We start from the raw sequence: 13,070 nt of genomic DNA, 5'->3' as shown, positions 1-13,070 counted from the left end.
TCTAATGATTTTTTTATACATTTTCTTGCTTTTCCTCTCCAATTTTTGATTGCATAATACAGCAAAAAATATGTAAAAAAAAAATGTCTTGTCAGTAAATTAGTACCTGGAAGTCAAAATAATTCCCATCAAAGGTGTAGTAGTGGGGATCACCCAGTGCCATACAGGTGCTTTGGGAGACAGGATAACAGCCCCTAATGCCATTCTGCACCTGGCAGTGCTGTCCTGTCCCACAGCCTCCAACCTGGCATTCTAGATGTCCACCCTCTGTTGAGCAACGACAAAGCCGCTGACATGCATTATCCACCCAGAAAGTGTCACCAGCGGGAATGTAGTGTCCATTGTAGGAACAGCCACACTGAACTGAAGGTACACATTTGGATCCACTCAGAACAAAACCAGGATCACAAGTGCATGTTTCGACACAGGGTAAAGTGCAGTTCACAGGAGACCCGAGGCCCATGCAGGTCAAAGGACAAGCGCTACCACAAAATTCATAACGGCTGTTCTCTGGGCATCTGTAAGCTGGAGACAGATACAAAGACATTAGCTACAATATCAAGCCAAGTATGCTTTGCAAATGCTTATAAAACTATTACTCACAACAATTGGCTGCTTCTCTCCAGTTGGTTAGCTGTATCCCAACACGTTGACATACACTTGCATAGACCTCTAACACCTTACATAAGTAGTTTCTGTGGCCATCTGTCATACAGACATCATACATGCAGTTCTGGATGTAAATACTTGGGTCAATAACAGAATGACACTGACTGAATGGTGCCATCAATAAGAGTCCACAGTATTGTTCACTCAGCCACTGTTGAAGTGCTTGAGCATCACATCCAGGGCCCCCATTGTCATCTCTACAGCCCTCCTCCAATGTTAAGTTGTGGACTTTCCAACTCTGTCCAAATGTTGTCGCACTGGGAGCCAGGGTGTTCGAAGGCATAGTGAAATCATCATTAGGATCACCATTGAAGTTGCCACAGAGCCCACAGACTTTGTCCATGAAGGCAGAGGGCAGGGAGACCATGAGATAATGGTCCCAGTCATACTGCACACTCAGCCCAAAAGAAAACAGGATGGTGATGAAACTGCCTGACTGGAACATGGACACCCCAACATCATCAAGAACCACAGGGAGGCTCCACAGACTCTGGTCAATCTGCAAAAATCAAAATATAATAATGCATATTAAATGGAAAAACTTGCCTTACTCAATAAATAATAATAATAAAAAAAACTATAGATTATACAATTAACTCAAACTATGTTTTGTGTTTTTTTTCACCATTAAATAATTTTTTATTTTTTTTTATTTAATATTACATTGCAATATATAGTAATCACGTTTATTTAAAAGTTTAAATAACAACACTTTATAAAAACTATATAACTAATACATTTCTTTCTTTTTTTGTTTTTGTTTTAAGCATAAACCTAACTGTTTTTTGATCAATGCTGATTTATAGGAAGTCCCGCACATGACATGCAAGAAAAAATTTATAAATTGTGCGCATGATTTAGCAAATCAAGGGAACGCAATAGTAATTGTATGCACGTTTTAGTACATTGAGGGAACTAATTAGTAAATCGTGAGCACAATTTATTTATTTTTTCTTGCATTTTTTTGCAGCAGGTTTCGAATGAGGTTTCTAAAATATTTAGCACTAAAATGACCTAAATCCATGCAATCACTATTACTTAAAAAAAAAAAAAAAAAAAAAAAGATTTACCCTGACTTTCCCAGGCTCAGATCTTCCAACGCTGATGGTGATTTTCCCAATATTCACAGTCACACGTGCCACATAGGAGACACTAATGTCGCCACGGTTTTCATTTTTAGCCAGGACTTCAAAAGCAGGAAGACTGTTATTTTCATGACAGTTCCTGGTGACGACATAAGTGCACGTGCCCATGAAGTCAAAGTAACGCTGGTCAAATGTGCAGTAGTGAGGGTCGCCCATTGCCCAACAGATTCCAAGTGGTTTCTTCACACAGATGGGGAAGGAACTGTTCATCTGGCACTCCTCATCCTCACTACAGATGATGCTGAAGCAAGAGCGAGGTGCTGGCAAATCTACTATAAATGGAGAAGAGATGCATGATGTTTAAACAGCATAAACATAAAAGAGGTTATCGTTACTATGATTCAAATTCATTAACTTCTTCTACTGTAATTAAGACCACTGTCTTACTCATTTAAAAAATGAAATATTGGTTTATATAAGAATTTTTATTTGCAAAAACTGGTTATAACTCCACATTTAAAAAAAAAAAAACAGAAGGAATCATATGCATGATTTTGACATACCTGGATCAATGCATGCAGCTGGGGCCCCGTAACCATTCACTTGTTGTAGTCCCACACTATAGACCCCATAAGAAGCATTTGAATGGGTTAATTTGTGCCCACCTGCCCCAGGTTGGTAAACCAGCTCAGTCCAGGAGTACCCACTGTTTTCAATGACCCTCCACTGAAGGTTTCCAGGTAAAGGCGAGCTATCAAAACGAATCCCTGCTTGTTTATCGGTAGGAACAATCAGAAGGGCTCGGTTGTCAAAGCCAGCTATCCCATCAAGTGCGTACGAAGAACAAAAATGGTTGTTGGGCAGAAGATTCATAAGAAACGGGTCATATATGACACCACGGGATGTTCGCACACCATTAAACAGAAAAAACACCTGGATTCCATTGTCAGCATTGATGTTAAGGCCATTTGGAAACTGGATTTTGTACTCTACAATGCGCCCCCGTTGAAGAACACCAGTTAATGTAGTACGGCCAAACTGAACGGTTATATTTGTTGACTGTGATGCTTGGATATAGATGCTGTCGAACTGGTTCTGGATGCTAAAAGGTGCCACCAGGAACTGAGTTCCCCAGGTTTGCAGAGGCAGGAGTTGCTCGTAAACGTGATTGCACTTAGAAAAGCGCCACGTGCACATGTGGCCCGAGTACACAGCGACGGGAAGTTGTGAAGATATGCGGGTTCCTGTGAGGTCTCCTTGGCTTTGAATTTGCGCATTTTCAAAAGGATCCATCACCACAACTAGTTTACTGCCAACACCGTACAAGCGGCCTTCAAACCGGACTGCCGCTCGAAGGAACACTTCCACCGTGTTCTGCTCTTTACCGTTGACAAGCACAAACTCCTTCAGCATGGATGGAGGGGAGTTGGTGGGAGTGAACACAAAATATTCAGTACCCCATTCACTCATAGGGTAGACCAGAGACGTATCCGCCGTGAACTGTTTTGAGTTTAGTGAGGAAACTGTTATGTCATCAGATGCCTGAATGAAAACAGTTTTGCGGGACCTCCTGGTGCCAGAGAGCTCAACAGTTTTGGGGAGGGTCACAGTGAAGCCCTGACCTGCAGTCAGTTGCAACTCCTGGGTAAAAGTGAGACTGGGAACGCTGACTTTCACCAGGCAATTAGAATTCAGAGAGGTGATATAAAGCTGAAATAGTGGCAGGTCAAAAGGAGATACATAGTTCTGCATGAACGCAGTGGCAAACTCTTGTCCTGCAGATCGAGCCTGGCCACCATCTTTAAGAGGTTAAGAGAGAAAGACTGAGAGAATTTATGCTACAAAAAAAATCTAATTCTATTGTAGAAGAGACATTGGCATTAAATGCCAGTGCATCAAATCTTTCTAATTTATCTTGTAAAATAATAATAATTTAAAATTATAAATTTTCATTCATTTTATCAACAAATTAGTTGACATCTATTTTTATATTAAAATGTAAAAATTTCATTAAATAACAATCCAAAAGATAAAAAGCCTTACCCCAAAACAGAAATATCACAAAACAAATCGGTAAAAGTTTTGGTCCCATGATTAGCTGGAAACAAATGTAAGTGAATATGATGAAGCACCTGTAAATTTCAACATGCATTCTTTCTTTTTTCTTCTTCTTTTAGCAAAATTGCAACATACAGAAATAGCACTATCCACTAAATCGTGTTCGTATATATATATATATATATATATATATATATATATATATATATATATATATATATATATGGGTTCTTTTAAAAACTACAAATTACATTTCACATGCCACATGAAAATAACTAATGCTGCTTACCTTCATGGGAATCAAGAATTATACAGTCTATCTTATGCAGCCTTTTAAATACCTATTATCCCAGTCTCAAAACCAATCAGAGCACTGCCCAGTTTGGATCCTGGAACTGGGGACATGACCCATTTATATACAGTACATAAAAGGATCTATTTTTTTTCCCTCTAGGCATGAATGAATAGTATCACTTTACAATATCATTCCTGAGAACATGCAGTCTTCTCAACACATTTAAAACAATCCGTGTTTGATTTTAGAGCACATACATATAATGTAGACATACAAATAATATGTAGAAACGGCAATCCTCCTATAACAGCATGCAAAACCTGAGAATAGTTTTCAAACCACGCTGAACAATATAAGCTTGTGATGCATGCACCACGTGGGTTTGGTTTTCATAAGCATACAAATTATAATCATAATAATGCTTCTAATTCACCAGCCCAGTAAAACACATTCTACAGCAATATATACAGCAAGATATTCCTGAATGACAAAAATAATCTCCTTAATTACTTTCTAACAACTGTTAATTGAATCAGGGTTTCTGTTTATACCAAAACCTGCAAACAATCAGCATTTCAAGATGATAATTGGGCTGATAAAACAAGCATAAAGTTTCCTTTTCTAAATTTTGTTTATACCATTTACAGTATATAGTGCAGAAAGTTACATTTGCAATCCAATTTCCTTCCTCTAAAACAAAACTAAAAAGCCATTCCCTGTCATAATATCTGGGAAAAATACAATCCAAATGGGATTTGAGCAGCAGAAAGGCTTCCTACAGTACCTTACAAATGCTATTATCAGAGCACACAAGTGATTATGTCAATATTGTAACCATGATACTTCCTGCCCAGTTAGATGCCATGTGAAAAGATATTCCCAGAGCTGAAACAGCAGATTTACAACAAAAGAGAGATAACAGCAAAACACACCTCGCAGTGAAAACAGACTGAAGGAGGGGAAATAGAGTTAACACATTAGTTAACTGTGGTTTCTGTTCATTGACATGTACTCCCATGAGTCCAGAGGAACAATGGAATGAACATTACTGTACATATCACCCCCTTTTAAAGATCAAGCATGGCGAAGCCTGTGGTGAATAAAGCATTATGCCAAGCTCAAGAGGACAGCAGCATCCAATTCAGACTGTACAGATTTACAGATAAAGTATCCTCTTGCTTGTTTTGCAGCATGCAACATTAATTCACTTTGCTTCTTTTTCTGCAAAGGTCTTGCAGTCAAAGGCGAGGTAATGAGATTCCTAGCCATGCAACAAGGTGGCCTTTCGCTCTTTTTCCATGCAGCCTTCCATGCAGAGTTACTACAAAGAGATTTGATGAAAAAATAAATCATATTTATATTCTCCTGTAGCACTTTTTTTTCACTTAATTGGTTCAAATAATAATATATAGTGGGGGAAAAAATACTGTGATGAACAAAAATTTTGGAGACGAGTTGTAACTTATTATTCTCTGGAAGAAAATTAAATAAAAATTTAAATCAGATGGGCATCAATATTGTTAACTTCTCACAAGCTTTATTAGTTACAAGTTACTTCTACTACTACTGATATTCAAAAGTTTGAGTTGATAAGATTTAAAAAGGATGTCAATGTTTTGAAAGAAGTATTTTATGCTCACAAAGGCTGCATTTATTTGATCGAAAATACAGTAAATCAATAATATTGTGAAATATTGCAATTAAAAAAAAAGTAATTTATTCCGGTAATGTAAAGCTGACTTTTCAGCATCATTACTCCAGTCTTCAGTGTCACATGAACCTTTAGAAATCTTTCTAATATGCTAAACATTTCCTATTATCAATGCTGAAAATAGCTGTTCTGCTTAATATTTTTATGGTAACCATGATACTTTTTTAGGATTCTTCAATGAATAGAAAGTTCTAAAGATCAGCATTTTTTTTTTTTGAAGCAGTTGTTTGTAACACTATAATTACATTTAATCTCAGTTTTATAAATTCAATGGATCCTTCCTGAAGGAAATGGTATTCCATTTCTTCTGAATGGTATAGTTTTTATTGATGTAAAAAAGCTCCTCACCTCAATTTTACCTTTATAAGGAACTCTGATTCTCTGACAGGCAACACAGCAAAGCTTTACATAAAAACAATAATAATAATAATTAAATGGACCACTGTATTAATACTACCTAAAAAGTACTTAACACAATGCACAAAAAACTATATAATTTTTATTTAAAAGAATAGAATCAAAGAATATCTGACAGAAAATTCAAAAGTTTCTTTTAGTTTTCTTTTATTGGTATTCAATTATATCATGGTTAAAACGAAAGCATTTGCAGAAGGCAGTGCAGAAATGATCTATTTCCGTGTGCTTACCACTTCCTGTCAAAGTCCTCTGCAGGTTTAACATGCATGTGCATCTTCACACGCAGCACTATCGGTCTACAGAGAAAGCTTCTTTCTCTGACCTTTCTAAACTAATGCAAACAAATTGCATGCAATGACTTATCAACAGATTTGGGTTTACCCCAGTTTAACGTCACTGGACGGATCGGTGAGTGAGTGAGGAAAGCACATTCTTACTAATTAATATGTGTTTTGCTGATGCTATTGCTTATCAGAGCTAATAACCAGAAGGTCTGAAATACGTGCTTAAGATTGCAAGTAGCAGTCTTATTGTTCTGACTGTAAATGCAGTTGCATGCCCAGTGTTGATCAGAGTAAAGAGAAAAAGAGGACCACATATTGATCAATTCAATGTACAATAAGGCAACGTAAAAGACACCAAATACAGCAAGGTACAGTTAGGCTATTAAATGTCTTTAAAACCTGTAAATAAAAATCAACAAATATAAATTAAAATGGTTTATGCATTAATAACCTCTTAACAAGCTCTTGATACATTGTGTAATACTGCCATCTAGTGATGATATAGACCTATCAGACTCCATTTAGGCTATATTGGCTGCTAGATGCATAGCAAATAGTTGCCAAGATTAAATTGCTAATCTAAATTCCTGTCGGTCAATAACAGTGGTGCATTAAGAATGCACTGCACAAAGCCACCAAGTCTCAGATCTGAATATGAATAGCACAAACTCACAGCTTAGCTGCATTTACTCTGCGCTAGTGCCATCAATATCATCTTATAACACATCCCATAGGGGCTTCCTTTGACATGGGTTCATTTGGCAATATGCCATGCATAAATAGCTCAATATGGTGCAATTAATGCATCAAACTTGCTGTGGGTTGCATGAATATGAATGTGGACAGGAAAAAAGCATTTTCAATCAATGCAGAGGGTAAGGAGCTGCTGTATAGAAGGCCAAAATAAGACTGATTATATCTTGTTTAGAACTAATACAAACATAGTACCTTTACCATAATTTGTCCAAAACTCAGGACCGCCCAGCACTTTATGATAAATAGCCATTATAGACTGGTTGGTCTTGACCTGAAAATGATTGCAAATTAAGGGCGTGATAGGGTCATAAACAGCAGGGGAATAATCAATGCTAAATGCAACTAACAAAACCTGACCATTTAATCATGCATGGTTAAAAAGGCTAACAAACCTTTAAAATGGAAAAGAAAGCGTTGATGCCTTGCACCAAAACATAGCCAAATTAGGTAGATGTCAAAATTCAAGACATTTTGAGCAACCAAAACAAATTATAAACAATAATTTTCCATGATAATATTAATGTAATGAACTATTATGTTTTGAGGAATTCTGGTGTCAAAACTATATATATACACACACACACATATATATATATATATATATATATATATATATATATATATATATATATATATATATATATATATATATATATATATATATTCCTTCTCCTTCAATATATTATTATTAATATAAAAGTTATGTTCCTCATAAGTATCTTGTCTTATTAAAGACATATTTATATTATGCACATTTAATTACCATTATTTAAAAAGTGAAAATCAAAAATCAACTCTGAATGCACAGGTGTTTCTAAAAGGTCAACTTCAGCCCTTCATATTATGTCTGACATCACAGCTGCAGTTCCTACAGAGGCCACGGGTTGCAGCAGAGCATTACAATTTCACTAAAGCAGACGAGATTGACACTCCATCTCAAATTAGAACACGGTTCCTTGAGTCACTTGTTTTGATTAAAATATAGCAAATCTTATATTCAAAATGCAGTGAATGAGTTACAACTGCTATTTGCAATATTCAAAATATTATTAGTCTAATCCATCTTCACAAAGCTGTAAAGAACAAAGACTTTGTATCTCCAGCCTGAACATTTAAATAGTGGGGCAAGCTGAAACTTGCAGGTTCAGGCTGGAGATGATTAGAATACAAACATGCCCTCTAACTACTGTATGACTAGTACAAACCCCCTCTGGCCGTTCACCTGGTTAGATCAGGTTGGATGACGTGCCATATTTCGCTAATATTGTAACCCTATACCAAGCCAAACACAAAAACATGCCTGTTGATTTTCATTTACAAAACAAACAACATTAGACAAACAACAAAAATAGTAAATAAATAAAATTTGCTATTTGAAAACATTTCATCCTTTTTTTTTGTTAAATGTGCCTCATTTTTTCAGACCTCAATTGAAACGCCTTGGGCTGTTGTTCATACTTTTATCTCTATCCGTGAACTAATTGTTTGATGGAGTGCTTTAATATCTGAATGTCAGTGCATCTACCTGTGCGGATCACCTAAGGCTCAGTCAAGGCATCATGGAAATATGTGACCTGTTTTTCAACTCTGCTTGTGGCCCTGCAAACCTTTGTGTACTCGAACAACATGTACTAAAGCCCATTTGTGCTGGAACCTGCTAGTTATGATGCAACCTTTGCAATTCAAAACAAGCTGCCCCTATTCTTGACTCGTGGTCCCCTCCCCACGCACCTCCACTGCACACAAGCACACAATACGGCTTGTTTCTGTTCGTGGTGACGGCAAGAGCATATTCAGACAACACCCCTCTGCCCTCTTGAATGGTTATGTGGTCTTTGGGTAAGAAACTGTGAAGAGTTTTCACAGCTGAGACAGTTTCTAGATCCTGATCGTTCTCAAAACAGCTGTTATACACCATATCAGTCCATCAAAGCTGCAGTGCGGGCTCTTCGAAGACATGCATGTTTGCAAAGAAGGTTGGCACATAGTTATCATGAGCCATCTCCTGTTTCGTGCATGTCCGTTTTAAGGTCATGCTAGTGAACTGCCAAATGTTGATAAAATTACATGTTTCTCTTCGGTGAGAATGGTCCATGAAGAGTCATGACTCATCCTGCACCAAACAGATGTGTGTCTAGATCAAATGTAGAATGAGAAAGTCACACCACTTGACTCTGACTCTAGCAATAGCAAAGAGCAAATAATTGCTCTAGCACAAAAAAACGAGCACAAGAAACTGTATTTCAGGGTAAGCTTATTCTAAAATAAAAAGAATAGAAAAAAACTAAGAAAAAAAAATTGTACAGTACATTGAGAATAAAATGTAATAACATTACAAAGATTATTATTTAGTTTGAAATCTTGAAAATCAAAAATGTTGAAATCATAAGAATAAAATTGTCCCGACATGATATTAAATGTGTAGCCCTGATAAAACTGAAAATAATTTGTAATAATAAAAAAAAAAATGTATTGAGCCAGGATTCATTAAATTGATCCAAAATGACAACAAGACAAGACGTCTATTATGTTACAAAAAAATCGTATTCTTTTGAATTGCCTATTCATTACAATATATATATATATATATATATATATATATATATATATATATATATATTAATCAACAGTGACAATAAGAAATGCCTCTTGAGCAGCAAATCAGCATATTAGAAAGATTTCTGAAAGGTCATGTGACACTAAAGACTGAAGGAGTTAAAATAATTGATTCATTATATAATTATATTAATTATTTTAAAGGCCAATATTACTGTTTTCCCCCTTTTTATCAAATAAATACACTTTGTGTGACTTACAACCATCGGTGTGATTGATTAACTCTTTTGAGAACACGGAAGATATTTCATAGATATATTCCCATAGTTAGAGACTTTATCTTCCTTTCTTTAGAAGTCATTAACAGTGCCAAGCACCTTTTCAAATTAACTGTTTATCAGTTCACCTGTGACTCAGACACGCTAACGTCATGTATCCAAGAGTGATGAATAACAATGCAGTTTGTAAAGCCAGCTTTCAAACAAGTGTGGGTGTACCATAACTGGTTCTTTAACTTCTCAACAGCTGCATGAATGCCAGCAGAACCAGTCGTTCCTTTGCTGACTTCAGCTGAAAAATCCGTTAGAAAGGGCACAGGCGGAACCCTCCGGGTAAGTGTTATTTTGGCACCGTAGAGTAGCTGAGGAGTAACACCTTTGCCTACAGGGCTTCAACAATCCTTCGTCAGCCAACTAGAAGAAAGAGAGACATGAGTGAGTCAGATGCATGACCGATACTCAAAACAAGATCATCATGGCGTCAAGGAGCCAGGAAGACAAATATACAAACCTTCAAGGATCACATATTCTCAAAGCGTACAAAGAGATTTTCATAAAAAATAAATAAAATACACTTCAGGAATAGTTCTGTCATCATTTACTCATCCTCACATCTTTCAAAACCTGTAAGAATGAATTTCTTCCAAGGATCAACACAAAAGGAGAGTTTTACAGCACATGTCCGAGCTGCTCTTTTACATATTGAAAGTGAATGGTGACACTTTTAATGCAAGATTTTTAGTGAATAATGGCTTACTCTCAGCTATTGCATGACTTTGGAAGACTTGAAATGTAATGCATAAGTCATATAGACTGCTTTTAGGATCCTTTTGAAGCTTGACAACCTCCAGTCACCATCCACTTCCATTGTATGAAAGGACGCAACTCAGACTCTCTGCTAAACCTCTCCTTTGGTGTTGTACTGCACTAAGGAGTCCATCAAGGTTTGGAAGGCCTGAGGCTTAGTAAATTATGGAAAATGTTCATTTTTGGGCAAACTCTTTTACAAAGAAAAGTTGGGACGTTTTTTAAATTTTAATAAAATGAAAACTAAAGGAATTTCAAATCACATGAGCCAATATTTTATTCACAATAGAACATAGATAACGTAGCAAATGTTTAAACTGAGAAATTTTACACTTTTATCCACTTAATTAGCTCATTTAAAATTTAATGCCTGCTACAGGTCTCAAAAACGTTGGCACGGGGGCAACAAATGGCTAAAAAAGCAAGCAGTTTTGAAAAGATTCAGCTGGGAGAACATCTAGTGATTAATTAAGTTAATTGATATCAGGTCTGTAACATGATTAGCTATAAAAGCTTTGTCTTAGAGAAGCAGAGTCTCTCAGAAGTAAAGATGGGCAGAGGCTCTCCAATCTGTGAAAGACTGCGTAAAAAAATTGTGGAAAACTTTAAAAACAATGTTCCTCAACGTCAAATTGCAAAGGCTTTGCAAATCTCATCATCTACAGTGCATAACATCATCAAAAGATTCAGAGAAACTGGAGAAATCTCTGTGCGTAAGGGACAAGGCCGGAGACCTTTATTGGATGCCCGTGGTCTTCGGGCTCTCAGACGACACTGCATCACTCATCGGCATGATTGTGTCAATGACATTACTAAATGGGCCCAGGAATACTTTCAGAAACCACTGTCGGTAAACACAATCCGCCGTGCCATCAGCAGATGCCAACTAAAGCTCTATCATGCAAAAAGGAAGCCATATGTGAACATGGTCCAGAAGCGCCGTCGTGTCCTGTGGGCCAAGGCTCATTTAAAATGGACTATTTCAAAGTGGAATAGTGTTTTATGGTCAGACGAGTCCAAATTTGACATTCTTGTTGGAAATCACGGACGCCGTCTCCTCCGGGCTAAAGAGGAGGGAGACCTTCCAGCATGTTATCAGCGTTCAGTTCAAAAGCCAGCATCTCTGATGGTATGGGGGTGCATAAGTGCATACGGTATGGGCAGCTTGCATGTTTTGGAAGGCTCTGTGAATGCTGAAAGGTATTTAAAGGTTTTAGAGCAACATATGCTTCCCTCCAAACAACGTCTATTTCAGGGAAGGCCTTGTTTATTTCAGCAGGACAATGCAAAACCACATACTGCAGCTATAACAACAGCATGGCTTCGTCGTAGAAGAGTCCGGGTGCTAACCTGGCCTGCCTGCAGTCCAGATCTTTCACCTATAGAGAACATTTGGCGCATCATTAAACGAAAAATACGTCAAAGACGACCACGAACTCTTCAGCAGCTGGAAATCTATATAAGGCAAGAATGGGACCAAATTCCAACAGCAAAACTCCAGCAACTCATAGCCTCAATGCCCAGACGTCTTCAAACTGTTTTGAAAAGAAAAGGAGATGCTACACCATGGTAAACATGCCCCGTCCCAACTATTTTGAGACCTGTAGCAGAAATCAAAATTGAAATGAGCTCATTTTGTGCATAAAATTGTAAACTTTCTCAGTTTAAACATTTGCTATGTTATCTATGTTCTATTGTGAATAAAATATTGGCTCATGTGATTTGAAAGTCTTTTAGTTTTCATTTTATTAAAATTTAAAAAACGTCCCAACTTTTCCGGAATTCGGGTTGTAAATAGCTGCCTTGCATCCACTGAAAACTTCTTCAGGAGAATCATTTGCTTTGATATTGTGTCAGTGCATATGTTATAATGGGAGTCGGCAGGGCAAGCTAAGGCTTGATTATACATTTAAAGGACATGACGATTGTTCCTTAGTTTAGGTGGATTACATGTGACTAAGTCAACCCTTAACCTGTTTGCTGATCACCAAAAGTCATTGCATCAGTCAAACACCTGATATTACAAAGCGTTCACAGGTTTAAATGTCTTTCATTTATGAAATTTATTTAACACTATACATCCTATATATAAAATAATAGTCAGATTATTTTTTTAAACCATTTACTGGAAGGTTTGCATGTGTTTAATATATT

The sequence above is a fragment of the Carassius carassius genome, chromosome 41 (genome assembly GCF_963082965.1).
Source record: "Carassius carassius chromosome 41, fCarCar2.1, whole genome shotgun sequence".
Lineage (NCBI taxonomy): Eukaryota > Metazoa > Chordata > Actinopteri > Cypriniformes > Cyprinidae > Carassius > Carassius carassius.
This window is presented reverse-complemented; position numbering follows the sequence as displayed.